The following is a 19,838-nucleotide window of genomic DNA, read 5'->3' on the forward strand; positions in this document are numbered from 1 at the left end:
TTAGTCTGAAGAAGTTTTTGCTGTCATATCTGTCCTGTTAATTTAAGCAGAAACTGTAATTAGATGTAAGTGGTCTTGTTCCCACAGAAATGAATGGCAGCATCTGTAGAGAGACAACCGTTCCAAACCCTTTTGGCTACTGGTGCTCTACAAGTTAGCAGTATGGAGCAAGGCCCAGATCCAGACTTCTGTCGGCCTAATTTTATATCTGTGGACGCACAACACTAAATCCAATATTTCTAATGCCTTGCTGTGATGGGTGCAAAGCCAAGCACATTCCAGACTTTTATGCTGGTGGCTCCCCCTGAGAAGGACACACTGCTAGTGTGTGTGTTGGGGAGGTGTGTTGTGGGGGACGTTCTATTTCCCTAGTACCTTAGCATCGGCAGGAAAAATAAATAGAGGTTTCATAAGTAGCTATGTGGAAAACCAGATAATCAGAAAAAGTTGAGACCTGTATTTATAACCAAGCAATTGAATCACAAAGATATTTTGTACTTTTGTTTACTTCTCTGATAAAGGAATGTACTACTTGTATTCTGAAAGTCTGGCCAATAATAGAGCTAACTGCAAGAGCCTCCTGTGTATACAGGGGTATATTTCAGAGAGGAGTATCTGTGGCAGACAGGTTTATTTCCAGACGGTTAAAGAAATCTGTGTGGAGATACTGCATAGTGCACTAAAGCTTCAACAAGCAACGAAACCAGCAGCTGTTGAGTGTCTCTCCTTTATCCATACCACACTAGATGCTTTGGGCTTGAGGTATGCAGGAGCCATAGAATGTATGATTCTTCCTCTCAGTGGACTTGCAATTTGGTTGAAGGTTAAAACATACAAATTTAAAAATAATACTGCATAGAATTGAGAAGAAGAAGTAGAGTAAAACTCTCTCCATAATAAGAAAAGCATAATCCAGAAAATTCACTGGCTTAAAATCTGATGTTATATGCAAGATTAATGAAATAACTAGAATGAGGTTGCCCAACTAGCCAACCATCTGGGAGTTGCAGCGGTCTGTGCCATCTACCTCCGTCCTGATCCTGGCCACAGTTTAGTGTCACCTGGTGGCACGTGTCCATTCCAGCTTAAAGATACATGGAAAGCTTCTGGGTCCTGTGGTGGGCAGGACTTCCAGGAAAGATGCAGTGATTCCAATATAGACAAGAGTCTATATTGGTACCTGATAGTGTTTTAGAATTTTTGGCAGTAGAGAAAAAGCTTTTCACGGGTAGTTATTTAGCTGTACCATCCATGACTTAAGACACCATCAACTGTGACACGTTTGGATGTAAGGCCCAACAAATGAGAGAAAGACACATACACACACACGCACACACACACAGAAAGAGAGAGAGAGAGAGAGAACCCCAATATTCACCTAAGAACTAACTTATCTTGGATTTTTTAATTTAAAAAACCAGGCTTTTCCTTTTATATAAGCACAACAGCTTTGCCTGGAATTTTGATTTCAGTTAAGTCTCAATCAGGCAAACTACAGATACTCAAGGGATCAAGACAGGAAATCTAAGTTTATAGCAATTGTGTAACTCATTTTTAGTAAAGGCTTACCTTCTGGTTGATTCACTTGTTATTACCTCTTCCCTTGGTGATTTTGTCTACTCCTCCCTATGGTTTATGCTTTGCTTTTTTAATGTAGTGCATTTTAATCTTTAAAGTGCCATGCAGGCAAGAATTAATCTCTGGTGGAATTTTTCCATTTTGTCGATGGAGGAGATAACAGAGAAGGTGTGGATAGATTGTCTGGAACTCCAAAGTGGAAATATTTTCAGAGCTGGAGTCAGTGAGCAGTCCCAGCCCTAGAAATCCCAAGGCAGTATTAACATTTCTGTTTGCCCCTGTATTATAAATCTTCTTGAACCAAGTTTGTGGGTATGTGTGTTTGTTTGGTGATGGGAGAAGGGGATGAGAGATGACCAATGGATAGAGTTCAAATGATGTGTTTTCACTTGGTCCTATTAAAAAACAGAAACAGGCCAGGTGCGGTGGCTCACACCTGTAATCCCAGCACTTTGTGAGGCCAAGGCGGGTGGATCACTTGAGGCCAGGAGTTCGAGACCAGCCTGGCCAACACGGCAAAATCCTGTCTCTACTAAAAACACGAAATTTGAATGGGTGTGGTGGTGCATGCCTGTAATCCCAGCTACTTGAGAGGCTGAGGCACAAATGTTGCTTGAACCAGGGAGGCAGAGGCAGCAGTGAGCTGAGATCACACCACTGAACTCCAGCCTGGATGACAGAGGGAGACTCTGTCATCAACAACAACAACAACAACACCAAAAAACAAAAAATCAGCACTTGAGCAAGAAACTGCTGACAGCATCAGTGATAATAGAAAGAGCTCCAGACAATTACCCCTTTGGGGTATACTGCCATCTATAAAAACAGAAACAGGGATCATTTACTAACCAACTATGCCTGAAACTGAATCTGATGCCTTTATAATGGCCACTGAATTTCTCAAATGTCCAGTATCTTAGATAAAAGAGGCTGGGAGAGACATCGGGACTTGTCATAGCTCATTTAAGTAAGAGGCAGAAGAGTGACCCAGATCCAGGCACATCATAGCTACTTCAAAAGCGAGGGCAAGATGAACTGGTCTTGCAGATCTTGGATGGCTCTAATATCACGTGATCCTACAACATCTGAAAGGGGATAATTTCATGAGTCAGAATGGAAGACAAGGAACCATTGAAGAGTAGATCCTGGCAGGGATTGCTCACTGAGTTAAGAGCAGTGGCTCTCAATCTTGATTCCACATCAGCATCACCTCAGGAAGTTAAGTAAAGTCCTGATGCTCTAGCCCATCTCCAGACACATTTAAACATGGGGGAGGGGCCCAGACATCAACCTTTTAAAATTTCCCCTGGTGATTCCAATGTGCAGCCAAGGTAGAGTACAACTGCTTTAGGCTTAGGAATTCATGCCAATGACCTTCCTTTCTGGAGGTTGTTTGATACACCCTCCTCTCCTTCTCCCAGACTTCATCTCCCTGTGCTCTTGCAAGCAATTGGGAAGGACAGCAATCTTCATCTTCCTTCCTTTTTCTCCTTCCCCTTTGCAATAGAGCGTGATTGCTATAAGGATGGGGAAGAAAGAAAATTAATAACAACAGGCATGAACAACAAATATTGGCAACAGGTTTATTCCTGACAAAGACTTAGCAGTGCATAATCATGACATGCCAAAACATTAGCAAGAAGACTACTCACGCTTGACTTGCTTGGGTAGCTTTGCCAGCACATATCAACAGGCTCTTGGGAGTAACTTCCACCCAATGCAGCTCCTCAAACAGAGGATGTTGTGGCTTTACTTTAGGGGAAGAAACAAAAGCGGTGTGCAATGTCAAAGCATTCCCATGTTCACAATGACCCAACACCATATGGGATTCTATGAGCTAGAAAATAGTTGATTAAAATTTCCACCCTCTCCACAGACCCAAAGGGATTTTATCCCTAAATCTGGCATACTTAAACTGTGGCAACTTCTTGAGGTGAATTATATCCTCATGATAAATGATGGGTTCTTGTTCAGAGTTAGGCTCCTTGTTTTGGAACCTGATTTCAAACTCTCTGATGGATGGAAATCCACATTTCTTGAAACAATAAGCATGGCAGAATTATGAGCAAATATCTGGATAGTATTATGTTTAAAATGTAAATACATTTCAATAGTAAAGTGAGGAGCAGGGTAGTGTTTGGTAAATTATTTCCAGGATTTCCCTAAATTCTAAATGTGTAAAAAGTAGCTTTTAAATGAGTCAGTCTTTTCTTAATGGGTGAGACAGTAATAGTGAATGTGCAAATCTAGATGCTTCCAAATTTAGGAGCTGTTCCCCAACTCTGAGACTATCAAAAAGAATAAAAGATCATTTTACACTTTTCCCAACATTTTGAGTTTCAGTTATTAGTGAACAACACAGCAGAAAGTCATGCTTTTAATAACTTTTAACTTTTTTCTCATATCAGAAAAATGCAAAAATAAAAAATATTTAGCTCAGTGATCCATCACAAAGAATATTTGTGGATCCACCAGCAAGCCAAGAAATAGAATATTGGAAGCCTCTCTATAGTAAATTTTTCATGTAAGAAAAGGCTTTTGAAATTCTATCTTTCCATTTGGAAAAGTGAGAAAATAAATAGCTCAGGCCTTTTTTTTTTTTTTTTTTTTTTTAATTCCTTTTCAGCTTTACCTATCCCCTCAATTTTTAACAACAAAGGAGAACAAGGGAAGTGGCTCAGCTAGCAAGATTTTTTTCCCGTTTTTCTCTTTCTCAGGTCTTTTTTCTGTCTACTCATTCCTCAAATTCTGTCCCAAAAGAGCCCAAACTGGTTTGGCAAATGCCAAAATGTGCTTAGAGGATGACAGAATGAGGAGAAATGGACAACATTCTCTTAGCTGGTAAGGGGGTGATATGTGTGTGTGGATGGGTGGGGGGTTGGTGGTGAATGGAGACTGGGAATACATTAGTAAGTCTTATCCTATGCATGATTAATTGACTTGAACTGAATTTTTAAAATAGCATGAATTGAATGTGGGTAGGGGTGAGTGTCACTACATCTTAACCTCATAAAATGAGTAAGACAGTCTACAAAATGTTCAAATGTATTGAAAGACCTTTTGAAAGTCTTTTTTTTTTTTTTTTTGAGATAGATTCTTGCTCTGTCTCCCAGGCTGGAGTGCAGTGGCATGATCTTGGCTCACTGCAACCTCCACCTCTTGGGTTCAAGCGATTCTTCTACTTCAGCCTCCCAAGTAGCTGGGATTACAGGTGTGCACCACCACACCCAACTAATTTTTGTATTTGTAGTAGAGATGGGATTTCACCATGTTGGCCAGGCTGCTCTCTAACTCCTGATCTCAGGTGATTCGCCCGCCTCAGCCTCCCAAAGTGCTGGGATTACAGGCGTGAGCCACCACGCCCAGCCTGAAAGTCTTATTTAAAGACTGTGTGTGTGTCAGTTATGGAAAGCACTGCTTTGACCCCAGAAGATTCCTAATGCCTTAGGTGGTAGTAGTGGCTGAGGTGGAAGGGAAGGAATTTGAAAGGAAGGAAAAGCTGAAATCAGCTGTTAGGGTGGGGGTTAGCCTTTCTCATGGCTCTTTGCTAAAATCCTAATCTTTTTTTCACTCAAATCTGAGAGGGTCATATTCAGACCTGCTCCATGTAGGGCAGAGCCAGAGGAGACTGAGATGAGTTAGAACAGTCATATAGGCCGTGAGAAGGGTCAGTGTGCTGGCCCCGCTGCCACTGGCAATGCCTATGTGGGTGGTGAATGTGACAAGGAGGAAAAAGTAGCCTGAGGCCAAGAGGAGAGAGTGATTGGTCCTTTAAAGTGTTAGATAACCTAAAAGAAAAAGGTAACCTTAACACAAAGCCTAAAGAACATGAAGACGAGGTCAGCAGAGCACCACAGTGTGAGGCAATGCCCAGATGTGTAGGCCAACTGAGAGAGAAGGAAGTGATTTTTAGAGAACAGTAACACAAAAGATCTAGAGATTTTATTTAATAAAATTTGCTTCTGGCAACCTTATGATGTGATTAGGTGTTCTGAAATAATACTGGTTTCTGAATCTCAGTTTAAAATCCACTGTGAGATTGTCCATAGTAGAAGTACTGAAATCTGATTCCATCCAGCAGAGTGCTGTCCATTCCAGCCACCACGCTCAGGGACTACTCCACAGCTGCTGTCCTCACAGGGCTGGGTCAGATGTGGGTCAGCTGACCCTCCTACTCCTGACTGATACTATTGATTCTGAGTTTGTGGTTCCTCAGCTGACGCCTGAGGTTTATGACTGATTACAACCACTCATACTCACCAGGCTTTACGAAAGGACAGGTGGATTCAAGCTGCGCTCTCCAACTTCCCTCCTTCTGTCAGTGGGGACACCAGATTAGTCATCTTTTTATCCTTAATGCCTCCATTTCCTTTGCTCCCATGTCCTTTATTAGACATTTCTTTTTAATGTCTCTTTAATCCAGGACTGTCTGTGTCATCTTAGAGACCTAGGGCAAGAATATAATAGTGGTGTGTATACTCCATATCTAAGCATTTGAAAGTTATAAAAAATCAAGCTTACAAACCATTGACTAAATTACATTCCTTTTTCCCTTGAAAAATACCTTCATGATAACATGGTTTGGGTAAAGCTATAATTTACATATGACTGAAAGTTGGCCAAATGTCAAAGGCAATAGAATTTAATTGTAGTTATACATGTCTGGGTGTTCTGTTGATGGGCTGGCACTGTTTAGATGAGTGATAAAGTAAAGATATACATATTTCATAAGTCATTATGTGTGAATTTAATACAATTAATTTTTCTTGGCTTCTTTTCAGTCAAATCACCAATTATTTTGTTATAATCAAGATTTTCATGCAATTTGTATTAATAGTAACTACCTGAAAGATTAAAAATAAAATGAAGTTGTATTCAAGAATACATTTGAATGCATTTTCAGAAAAAGTATAACTTAAGGTAGACATTGACAAATTAAGATATTTTTACCAAAAATAAAAATTATTTATCAATGTGTTTTCAAAAAAGGTTTTTTCTAAAATATTTAAATTTATTAAAGTTAAAAGCTAAAATACAAATAGTAAATATAAATATTTTAAAGCAAAATTATTTAGATAAAACTGACAGGTTAATTCAATTTTTATTTACATTTGTAACAAGTTTATTAAATAATTTTGTAAGAATGAAACTGTGCACAAAATCTTTAGTGTATTACATAGATATTATATCTAGATCCTCAAATGTGAGAGTTATGTAAATTATTTAATACAAAATATTCCTCAGCTCTCACTAATCATGAGGACTCTGAAACCATGGATGGAAACACAAAGAGAAGCACAAAAACGCACGCTCAATGCTGCTGAGCAAAATATTTTGTTATGCAAAAATCTGTGTCTTCTGTGTGGCCAGGAAGTGACTGCATTTTCTTGATGGCAAGCACTTCTGCTGCTCAGGCCCTCTTGTACTGCAAAGCAGTATGTTTCTAATGTTGGCAGAAGCGCAAACCGCAAACCTTCATGGTTGATGCCTGAACATCACTGCATTTCATTCACCTTAAGGGAATAGGACAAAAAGGGTGGAAAAGCATTTCCCCGAGGCCTACAGAGTGGATTTTTAGAGAACGTTCAACCCAGAAAGACATGTCCATGTGCTTATTACTAAATTGACTAAATTTAGTTGTTTGAATTTTTGCAATATGTGGAGGCTTCTAAAACCTTGGATCCCAGGCGGGGACCTTCTTGCCTGGGCTAAGGGTGGAGCTGTTTTGAGATGGCTCTTCCTCTCCTTTCCCCAGGTCTCTGCCTTAGTCCTGGATCTTTCTTATTTTATGCCTTGATTTTAATCTAGCCCTAACTACCTATGGATTTGTCTCTTGCTAATCCATCTGAATCACCTGTAAGATGAATCTGAAAATATTCTGTGTCCTACGTGTTATTTCTTTGCCTTAGAACTTACAGTAGTTACTACCTCTTACTGGATCAAGCCCCACATTGTGAACCTGCTATTCAGGGATCTCCATTAACAGACTATATTACCTTACCAAGTTCATTTTGCTGGTTGCCTAATATATACCCTTTGCTTAACTAAGCCATTTCCTTTGTGACCCCAAACTTGTAGTTCTTATTATTCTCTGAGTAACTTTGCTCAAATGTGCCCCTACTATTTTTATCCATGTAGTCTTGGCTAAGATAATATCAACCATCCTGTAGTTTGCACGCTCAAGTTCTGTTTGGTGGTTTGTGAATTCTTCTAGCTGGTTTGCATTTTGTTTTCCTCAATGTAAGTTGTCTAAAGATAGTGTAATTTTCTTTTCCTTTTTCTTTTTTTTGAAATGGAGTCTCACTCTGTTGTCCAGGCTGGAGTGCAGCAGCCCAATCTTGGCTCACTGCAACCTCCAGCCTCCCAGGTTCAAGCGATTCTTCTGCCTCAGCCTCCTGAGTAGCTGAAATCACAGGCGGCTGCCACCACGTCTGGCTAATTTTTGTATTTTTAGTAGAGATGGGTTTTTGTCTTATTGGTCAGGATTGTCTCGAACTCCTGACCTCAGGTGATCTGCCACCTCAGCCTCCCAAAGTTCTGGGATTACAGGCATTGCCAAGCCATTGTTCTTTTAAAAACATAATATATTAATTATAAGAATCAATATAAAACATTGAGAACTATATGAACTAACATGTAAAACTTCCTTCATCACTTCTACACTTATTTCCCAGAAGGCCCTATCAAGAATCTGATTTGTTTATTCAGACCTGTTTAAATGCACAAATGCTTACATTTTTGTATACATGTTTTTTAAAAACAAAAAGATAATTATCTGAAATATTGTCTTTTGTGATTTGCTTTATCATGGGCATCCATGCCAGTGCATCAGAATCTCAAGCTTTAAAAGCTAGATGTAATGAATATTATGTCTGTAATATCTCATCTGTAAATGAGGATAATAATAGTGTATATTTCAAAAAATTATGGTGGAGATGAAAAAGATTAAGACACTTTAAATACCTAGAACTATGTCTAGCACTTAATAAGAACCAATAAATGTTACTTATTTAATAATAATAACAATTATAATATTTATAGTGATTATTTATCTGTTTCCTTGCTGGTAGACATTTGTTTTCTCCAATTTGTTATTTTTACAATTAATGCTAAAATAAACATCCTTACATATATCTTTGCACACTGAGTGATGATACTAATTCATCCTTCCACCAACTGTGTGAAAGAATCTTGTATGGTAATTTAAAAATGTGGCCAGAGGATGGTGGCTCATGCCTATAACCCCAACACTTCAGGAGTCTGAGTCAGGAGGATCACTTGAGGCCAGGAGTTTGAAACTAGTCTTGGCAACGGCAAAACCCCATCTCTACAAAAGTATAAAAATTAGCAAGGCATGATGGTGCACACCTGTGGTGCTAACTACTTGGGATGCTGAGATGGGAGGATCACTTGAGCCCAGGAGGTTGAGGCTATAGTGAGCCATGATTGCATTACTGCACTCCAGCCCAGGCGAGAGTGAGATCCTGTCTCAAAAAAAGAAAAAGTTGTGTTTCTGATTATAAAGTAATACATGCTTATTATAAAGAATTTGAAAAACATAAAAAATGACAAAAAAACTAAACCCTGTCCTAACCCTACCCTTTAGAGATAAAATCATTGCTAACAATTTAATGTGTTTCATTGGGGATTATTTTACTTGATACACTTATGTTTTTAAATATAATATTATAGAAAAAGCACTTGCCCATGACATTAAATATTTTATCACATAAATATACCATCATTTCCTGTTTTCCATTTGTTGGTTATTTAAGTTATTCCTAATTTTTCATCATAAACATAAGTCTGTATCTAATTTTTGAACATAGGATTTTGCTAACATTTCAGTTCTACTTAACACAGGAAGAATAGAAACTTTTGATGCTGTGGCGCTTTCCAGGAAGATTGCCAGCGACATCAGAGAGCACCCATTCCAGGAATGGCTTGCAGAAGTCAGCTCCACTTTTCCCATCTGGAAACATCCCACCCATCACTGCTTCCCCACCCTCTCCTCATGCCCTCGGCTGCAGATAACATACTAGACATTCTGCCGTGAAGACTCCGCTGGCCCACATGCAAGACTCTCTCCGTATTCGCAGCTTATCACATAATATCATTTCCTGCTCTTCACAATCTTCTTTTCAAATGCTTTAAGGCATTTTTTCATCCTTTTTTCAGACATCTCCTTAGTGAACCATGTAAGATTAGCATCTCAGTGAATCTAAATTCTCTTTTCTGCCCAGGCAGGCACTAGCATGTGACATTGGGCAAGCAATTTATCCCTTGTATGCGACAGTGTCCTACTCAGTGGACTAGAGGGTGTGAGAGAGGCTGTTTTGCAGTATGGTAGTTAGTACCAACAAATGGAATAAAAACACCATGAAATAATTTGGAAGATATAAATTCACATGTAAGTGTGCCTATGATAATAAGATATGGCTCGTAATTTTGTTGCCCAGATTGAAGGAGTGGCCTAGTTTGTTGACCAAGCTGATTTTAGTATTTTCTTCAGCTCTGAACACTGACTTTATTTTGTAGTGTAACCTTAGAATAAGGTAGACAGTGAGAAGGGAGTTAAAGAAGAGAAGCAGCCAGCAGGTAATGACTGAAGAAACCTGAAGCATATTCTACCTATCAGGTGTGTTGATGGTTTTGGCCAAGAATTCACATACAAGGAAGTCAGGTACAAAATACCACAATTTCTTTAGCTGCAGGCGGAGAGTTTATGTCAGTTCCTTTTTTCCCCTGCTTTCATCCATATGCAAGCAAGTGATAACATGTACTAAGTTAAATAATGCATGGTACTTCAACTATTCTTACTTTCTATCCTTTGGTTATTGTAATTACATGTAATTTTGTGACGGATTTTCTATTTTTTAAGAAATCGCACTTTTGTACTTGATCCAGCTAACAGGATTTTCTTACATTACTTCATAAAGAGACCATCTTTTAAACTTCTAATGTTATTTCTTATTCATTAGTACATTTGCCTGTGGGGTATGTTCATAAATGGGTTAAAGTTACAAAGTTATGCTTATAAAAGCTCATGGTAATTTGGAGTATCAGGAGGATTTATTAATTTTGAAATCTTAAAAGAGCAAAAGCTAAAATGAGATTGGATTAAATATATTCTTGCATGCAGTTATTCTAAACACCCTTAAGGACCAAAGACTAACTTACAGAGGACATTATGCAAATGTGAATATATCTCTAAGTGCCTCGTAGGCTTGCTGATGTAATATTTTACATGGTTAGTTAAGTACATCAAGTAAAAGGTTTGACCTTGATAGAGTGTAAAGGTGCTTATTTCAAAACAACTCAGTGATTTTCCAGGCCATTGCAGAATAATCAACATAAGGTGAATGAAATCAAGAATCTCATCATCAGCATTTTAGTCGGCCAAGCATCTGCTGCACAGGAAACCAAATATATTCTTATAACATGTCCATATCTTTCATTTTGTATTTGTCATCCAAATATCACACATGTTTGAATGTTTGCTGGGGACCACACTGTTGCAGTGTGAAGAAACAATTCCCAGGCATGGCTGATCGCAAGAATCATCTGGGGAAGTTTTAAAAAATATAGGTCTCTAGGTTTCATGAAGATCCATTTTATCGGATTTTTTGAGGGTAGCCCCAAGAATTATGAGGTTTTTTGTTTTTTCTTTAAAGCTTCCCCACATGAATTGACCATCTGGTTTAGGAACCATCAGAGGCCTCACTCATTGCAATTTGAAAACATGATGTGGTATGATTGCATGTTTCCTTTTGGCCACATCATCATCATCTCAATAGGATAAGGAGTGGATATGCTTTTCTGAGATTTATAATTTCTATGTTAATAGGAGAAAAACAAAGTGTTAATGTGAGTATTATGACTTAGATTATGACAGGGAGGTCATTTTGGTGATCGTCAGCTCACCCATTATTAATTGGCATCTACTTGTGGCACCCATGTTTAGGGTTGGCAGAAAGTAGGGAAAGAGTTTAGGTAGGAGGAGACAGGAAATCTAAACATTCCCTACCTTATCTCTGCCTCAAATGGAATATCTTCCCTCTCAAAAATAACTTGAATAAATCCATTAATTAATCAGTAATCATTAATCGATCACTAATGCATGTAATCGTTCACTTTAAAAATATTTACTCAGCATGTATTTATGGAGCAGAGTTCTGTTTGCCAAGGGGTCAGTGGTTTTAGCAACTTTCTCTGTCCTACTCATTAGCAACAGGGTGAGGAGAAAGTAGAACATAAATCTGATAGGAAAACTTATTTTAGAAGAAATTATTCTCAGTGTGTAGGGACCAGGAGGGATGCAAATTCCTCATTTTGAGCCCACTGCATTCTTCCTCATCTTAATAGGAAATGTTGGTATTTCTTTGTAATCATTTTAAGCATTACTAATGCCCCAGCACACTGAAGTGGGGACCATTGGCAGGTGGAGAAAACTGACGATGGTGGAAATGAAATGTAATTTCTTCCACTGTAATGCTCCACAAGCTGTGTAAACTCTCCGCAGTTAAATAAACACTTTTAAAGACAAAGAGTTTACATTTTCATCCAAACACTGCTGGTAACAACTGCTCACTTTCACTCTTTTGGAGCTTTCCCAAACAGCAAGGAGATTTGCATTTTCTCTAATAGTCTCAGCAGTATGCTTCCTTCCAAAAAGAGAGAGAAAATGAAAACCTTGCATTTCCCTGAATGCTGAGTAAAATCACACGACTATATTCCAGGTGGCCTAGTGGATAAATATGCAATTACTATTGTTATTTATTGATTTATACGGCAAACTTCCCAAGCATTTGAACTTCATACACTACCAGGTAAAATGACGTCATTGCCTGCATACCAATAGGAGAGACCTTAAGTTGATTTTTCACAATAGCCAGGGGACCACTGAACATTTCCTTAAATTGGAGTCAGTGGGAGAAAATCCTACACCTAGAGCCAGTGAAAATGTGAAAGAAATGCACATGCACAGAACGTGGACTTTCATTTCTGGAGGGCTGTAGGTTTCTAAGCTTTACAATTGTGTTAGGGAAATAGAACATCTAAAGAGAATAAATGTGGATATTTAATTTCTACTCAATCACATTCCTAAAATGAAGCCCTAAAGTGAGCAAAATGTAAAGGAGATATATGGATTATGAGTGACAGTGAATCTGCTGGCATCTTAATCTTGGGATTTCCAACCTCCAGAACTGTAAAAAATAATTGTTTGTTGTTTAAGCCACATAGTCTATGACATATTTGCTATAGCAACCTGAGCCAACTAAGACAAGTTTGATTGTATACAAGACATCACGGTGGCTGGAAGGAAGAACCCAGCAAGTCTCCTTTGGGGGATGGCATTGGCAGGCACGCTAAAGAGCAAACAGTTGAAAAACATCTCACGGAGGGAAGGACATTCAGGTAGAAATGACTGTGCAAAGCACAGACAGTTGAAATAGGGAATCCTAGGTCATTTGATACCCAGAGCATGGGACAGAGAGGAAGGAGGAGAATTTATCTGGAGAGTTTATTCTCCAGGCAGTCCTGGTGAAGGATTCTGATCATGGCCCAACATGACCTGATTGGCAACTGTGAAGAATGCATTGGAGTGTGTTGCAGTCTGAGGCGGAACAATGAGAAAGATCAGCTAAGATCTGATTATCTGACATGAACACAAATTGTGTAACCCAGGGTGGAAGGAGAATAGTGGCCATTAAACTTTGCTGCATGTTAGGTGATCTGTAAGTCTACAGGTTTAATGCAGTAAATCTTAGCATTTACTATGGTCTTACTCAGGGCTTTATCTCTGGTCTGAGCAACTGATGAGTTCTCAAGTGTGTGAGTGATCTCTTTAAGACCCACCTCCAGAGCCCCCTCTTCCTCCATAAAGCCTGCCTTGGGCCGAATTGATTTCCACCTCCACAGTGCCTCCCCCCATGCCTCAGGTACACCTCGGTTACAGCACTTGCCTTGCTGGACTGTAAGTGCTTCTCTCCATGCATGGCTTCTCTGCTAGCACACAAGCTCCCTGAGATCAGGGGCTACAACTTATCTCTGCATACCCAAAGCTGGACAGTGGTACCTAGGACACAGCAGGGACTCTGATTCTTACTGATGGAATGAAAGCAGCCCCAATTAATCAGCAATGTAGATCCACGTGTCTCTGTACTCATCAGGGAAGGACAGGGTGAAGAACCACAGAAATGACCTCTGTTTCTCCAGCTTTATTTGCTGTATTGATGACGGGGAGGTGAAGTGAAGGAAAAGTTTTATGTGCAGAAGATGAGAAACAAGCATACTTGCAAAGAAAGAAAACATGTTTTCAAGCATTTCAGATTCAATTAGTAGCCTCTGGTTGAGTTAAACAAGAGAAAGCAACAAGGGGAGAACCAAAAAACAGGTACTTGACAGATTTCCTTTAATGCTTTTCCTGTCCCTTGATGTATTGTCTTCTTGTGGAAGTATCAATATTGTGTGTATACAGGGGGAAAAGCATCATCTTCAAATTGTAATGAATCTAAAATGAAAAGCCACACAGTTGGCCAACACTGCTTTAAAATTGCACATCAAGAACACTCCCAGTGACAAACACTTTCAAGGCAAACAAACCAAACAGAAATTAAAAAATCTCTGTGGGGTATAAATATGTAATTACACTCACACAGGGAGCATTTTATCAGGTAAACCATCCCACTTTGTTAATTGAAATGCTCTAGCACTGGGCTTTTTTGACAAAGCGTCTGAATATGTATGTGTATGGTGTAGACACGCTGTTTCACCGCAGCTCTTCCTAGCTGGGGTGAACAGCCTCAAAGCCATTTTTCCGTGCAGCTGGGAGGTCAGTTCTCTAAGCCTTCCTTTTGTTTGTTTGCTTCTATTTCCATCTAGCTGAATGTCACCAGGATGCAAACTGGTTTGGAATTCTAAATATCTGTCCAAAACACAGCTATTTTAAAATTAGGACTAATACTTGACTTTTATATAACTCATTTAAAATGCATAGATAAGCAATTCTCTTCGGTAATTTAAAAATGTTGGAACAACCAAAAACAGAGATGTTCTAAGAACGTATATTGGTATGGCATGGTGGAAGAATGTCCTGAATTCGACTTCAGACTCCGCCTCTGACTATGGCCATAGGTCACATTAAAACATTGCTGCCTTAGTTTTCTCATCTAAACTGAAAGTTATTCTATGAGTGCTAAAAATTCCTTTTTACTCCAGCAAATCCTACATTATCTCATAGTACTGCATTTGCTTGAGAGTTTTTTGAGCAGTTGGATCATGAATTCAAGGACATCTTTGTTAAACGTTTGGAAAGTTGCTCAAATGAGGCTCCATCTCCCTCCTCTGGTGTGTTTAGGGCTGTGGCCTTTCTTCAGGCCCTGGCATAGCCAGTGCTGAGCCACAGGTCTCAGAGTCACTACTCTAGACTTCTGGGTGATCTCAATGTCCTACCTATGAACATACTGCAGAGGTCTGTTCTGCGATGGGAGAGGCACAGGGTGGTGTCTGGGGGGTGTCAGAGTAGAAATCCAAGTCCCAACATATGGATCTCATAGTATAGGTGGAACTCACTCTGGATTCTCTAGCCCTCCAATCCTAATGTTCCCTAGAGCTTCTGTGTAAATGACCACAAATTGGATGGTATAGAAACTTATTCTGTCTAACAGAAACATTCTTTCTCAATTCTGGAGGCTAGATGTCTGAAGTCAAGGGGGCAGCAGGGCCATGCTTTCTTTAAAAGCTCAGGTGAGATTCTGTTCCTGGCGTCTCCCAGCTTCTGTGGCTCCAGGCGTTCTATGGCTTACAGCTGTATCACTACCATCTCTGTTGACGTGGTCACTCACTGCCTCCTCTTCTGCCTTTCTGTGTCTTCTCTTCTTACCAGAATACTTATTGGATTTAGGGCCCACTTTGGTAATCTAGTATGATCTCCTCTCAAGATCTTTAACTTAACTACACCTGCAAAGATCCCTTTTTCAATCTTAGTAGGGTAAGATTCACAGGTGCCAGGGATTTGGATGTGGACGTATCTGTTTAGGGGCATCATTCAGCTCTGTACACCTAATCTCTGTCCCAAGAGTTCTAAACAGTAGCATAGAAAGTCTGGCTCTAGTTATTAAAGGCATATATAAATTATTCTCATATGATTTACCACCAAATCACCTTAGCCTCTACCTTGTTTATGAGGACCCATTGGAAAGTAGCAGGAATAAGACATGAATGCCTTTGAAATTTAATGAGGTAAGAGGACACATGGGTACTGAGTCTAGTGTTAAGCACTTCTGATCTCTGCTAGCCATGGGTACCACAAAGATGTCTAAGAGATGGCCCTGTCCTTCAACAATTCACAATGCAATACAATGAACAGGCATCAGAACCAGAGATACGGGGGGAAAGCAAAGTGAGATCTATTTCTAATGGGGTAAGCCAGCAACTAGGTCCCCCCTCCCTACCCCAGTTGTCAAATATTTCTTCTAAAACACTCTTCCCAGGCTGGGGGAGTGGAGAGGCAGCTAAAACATATCTTCTATAAAGATAATTCGATCAGATCCTGTCACAAGTAAGGTCCTTTGAGGAGCAGACTCTGAAATGGAGATGAATACACGGCATGTTTATTAGGAATGCTTTGGGGATCAACAACCGTGGAAAGGGAAGGGTGAGGACTGGGCAAGTGGGAGAAGTTAGGCTGTGATACAGTCTGCATCAATGTCTCAGATGACCTCCTAGGAGCTCTGGAGTGAAGATGGTTCTTCAGAGTGGTGCTTAGATGGGCCAGGACCTATGAACCACACATCAATCAATTTGATATGAGGTGTCCTGTGTAGAGAAGCTCTCTTCAGCCAGGATCTTCCCAGAGAGGCTGACAGCCAAGGGCACTGTGCCAACAAAACCCCCAGCAGCTGGGAGAAGAGGTTCTTCAGTGCTGAAGGAGGATCTGGGCTGGTACATCACAGCATCCAATTCAGATCCTTGCTCAGGCTGAACCAAACTCCATGTCACTATTCCACAAACTTCACATTTTTTGAAGATGAATCCTACCCAAAATGTTGAGCCTATCTAGATAGGTTCCTCTATCTGGTTATATTCATCAATTTATTAAACAAGAAGAGAGCATGACCTGTGCTGTAAAACAGGGCTATGACCAGCCAAAGGGATTCAAGGCAAAAAGAAGCTTGGTCTTTAAAAATTCTCATTGCACACATCCAAGGCATTGCCAGTTCCGCTAGGTGGGGTGATGGGACAATGCTTCCAGGTGCCTCCATAATTGGACATTACTTTCATTGTGTGTTACTCTCTCTAGACAAATGCACACACAACTGGAAAATTCTCTCAACCTGGAGAGAAGGAGGGAAATTTGAGTAACTAGTTCTGTCTCTGTGTCAGTTTACACCCCAGGAACATGGGGTGTAAGGTCAGGTGGACACACAGTAAACATTAATCTCTTTTACCCACTACCTCTTATCCTCATTTTGTGGAAGCAGCTTTTCCTGCTTCTCCCAGTTTTCCAATATAAGCCCCAAGGCCTTGACATTTCTAGTTTGTTTGTTTAGAGATGAGGTCCACCTCTGTCTCCCAGAGCTGGAGTGCAGTGGCACATTCATAGCTCACTGCAGCCTCAAACCCTTGGGCTCAAGCAATCCTCAAACCTCAGCCTCCCAAGTAGCTGGGATTACAGAAGTGAGCCAGCTAGTTTTTTATTTTGTGACATATCTGGCTACAGAGTCTGCACTCTTCCAGGACAATCTGTGTACTCATTGTCTACTAGACTATCGGGCTCCATATCCCGGCTGGAGAATTTATCCACCAAGTGCTCCTAGGCAAATTACCTCACCCCTCTGTGATATGGTTTGTTCTTGTAAAATGGTCATAATAATAATCGTGTATTATATATATAACTGACATATATTATACATGCTATACCTATAATGTACATATTATTGCTATATATACACATGAAATAAGTATGTGTGTATATATAGTTATAATATATATTAACGGAAGTTAATATGTTGATAAACACTTAACCCTATTCTTGGCTCAAAGTAAGTGCCCAATGTTAGCCATTATTAATATCATTTCATTTCCATAATCACCAAGGTGTCCTCAAGTGTCTTCCTCTATGAGGCTGACAATGAAGGTTCCAGTCTTCTTATCTTTGCTCACTCTTTATCATGACCTCTTCTTGAGCTCTCTCTTCCACCCTCCTTGGTGGAGACTCCCTGACGCCACCACCATACAGCCATCTTTCCCATCTCTGCACTCCTATAGGACTTTTCTCCTGGGTGCCAGAGCTTGCCTTCTGTGTTGCATCATTAGTCATCATGCCACATGTGTGTTTTTGGTGTATCCAGTATAAGGTGAGTTGCTCATCGTCAGGTTGAAAATTGAGATCAAATATTGTCAGTGATGAGCTGAGACCCCTAATACTGAGGTGAGTGTAAAAGAATAGGTGGCTGTTTGCAATAAGTTCAAGTCCCCCAGCCTAGATGAATTCTATATCAATTGCTCTGTTTTCTGAGTCGTTTCCTTCCTTGCTTTTCCCACCATGGTGTCCTACCTGCTGGACAAAATTCCCAGAAACTCCTTCCCTCCTTCCCTCTTTAGGTTCCTTTCCCCTCCTGCTCCTCCATCCCGCCTTCATTTCTTTCTTTTGTAAATATTTATTGTTCAACTTTCATGCACAGAACACAGGAGATCCTTTGGTGAGTAGGCTGAGTAGGGTCCTTGTCCTCCTAGTATTTACAGTTCAACAGGGAAGACAAAAGTAGGCAAGTGTGGTATGACATGGATGTTGATAAGGAAGTTTGGGAAACCATAGAAGTACACAACTGGGACACTGCTCCCCCCAGGGGAGGGAGAATTTCTCAGGAAAAACCTCGGGCTGTATAATGAAAACAAGAAATGTGAAAAACTAGAGGCATCGTAGGTGGAGATAAAAGACTCCTCCAACATCTTCCCCAGAATCTGTTTTCCTATTCTTGACCTTTTTTTCCACAGCTTTGAACTGAGTGGTACGTGCCTTTAGCTCATTCAGCAAATATCCACGGGATGACTGTTGTGTGTCAGACACTACACAAGGAGCAGAGACACAACAGTGAATAAGACAGAAACAGCTCCCTGCCCTCATGGAGCTAACGGTTCTATCCTAGGCCGGCCTGAATTTGGTGATGTGTAGGACAGTGTATGAGTTCTAGGCATTTCACATGTATTATGTTATTTAATCCTTGTGATAGCCCTATGTGGTAAGTACTATCATTGTCTTTGTTTTATTGATAAGAAAAATGTGGCACAAAGAGGACAAATAACTTACTCAAGGTTCAATAGCTAGTTCGAACCTGGACTGTGCCACTAATAACTGTGCAGCCTTGGCCAAGTTACTTAATCTTTACAACAACCTTATAAGATAGGGTCTATTCTGATCCACATTTTATAGGTGAGACAACTGAGGCACAGAGAGATTAATCCCTCAGAACACTTAGCATCATGCCAAATGATGGGTGCCATTATTATTATTATTATTATTGAGGAAAAAGGTAGGAGAATGGAGACGTTCCAGAAGCCTGGAGATAAGCAAATTTGGTTCCATTTTTAATAAGTGTATGATTCTACCAACTGTAATCTGATGAGCTGACATAGGTACTGGGTAAGATTCTATTACAGGTGGTTGAAAGAATTATTTGTGAGTCATTAAAAAGGTAGTGTAGGACACTTGCATTCACAAAGAGCAAGTTCTCTCCTCTAATTCTTTCTCACATTGCATTAAATATGTGAGGTAGATATGTCTTAATAGCAGCATATAAAGTAAACCATAGGGATTTCGTTTGACAATAGACACAATGTATTTAGTCTGCTTGGCTTGTCATAAAAAAAATCTCAGACTGGGTGAATTAAACGACAGACATTTATTTTCTCACAGTTCTAGAAGTCCATCATCAAGGTGTTGGAGAGTTTGGTTTCTGGCAAGGGCTATTCTCTTGGCTTGCAGATGGCCAACTTCCTTTTTTTTTTTTTGAGATGGAGTCTCGCTCTGTCGCCCAGGCTGGAGTGCAGTGGTGTGATCTCGGCTCACTGCAAGCTCCGCCTCCTGAGTTCATGCCATTCTCCTGCCTCAGCCTCCTGACTAGCTGGGACTACAGGCACCTGCCACCACGCCCGGCTAATTTTTTGTGTTTTTAGTAGAGACGGGGTTCACCGTGTTAACCAGGATGGTCTCAATCTCCTGACCTCATGATCCACCTGCCTCGGCCTCCCAAAGT

The 19,838-nt window shown here is 40.1% G+C and overlaps 1 long non-coding RNA gene across 2 annotated transcripts in view; it reads left to right on the forward strand.

Annotated features, from left to right (window-relative positions):
* The window catches only part of LOC103886269, a 34,376-nt gene extending 14,761 nt beyond the window's left edge, over positions 1-19,615 (forward strand). For both annotated transcript variants that reach the window (XR_004184895.1, XR_649765.4), the window contains 2 exons: positions 4,296-4,419; positions 9,442-19,615. This is a non-coding gene — a long non-coding RNA (uncharacterized LOC103886269). The remainder of the gene's footprint in view (positions 1-4,295; positions 4,420-9,441) is intronic.
* The last annotated feature ends 223 nt before the right edge of the window (positions 19,616-19,838 follow it).

The sequence above is a fragment of the Papio anubis genome, chromosome 7 (assembly GCF_008728515.1).
Source record: "Papio anubis isolate 15944 chromosome 7, Panubis1.0, whole genome shotgun sequence".
NCBI lineage: Eukaryota > Metazoa > Chordata > Mammalia > Primates > Cercopithecidae > Papio > Papio anubis.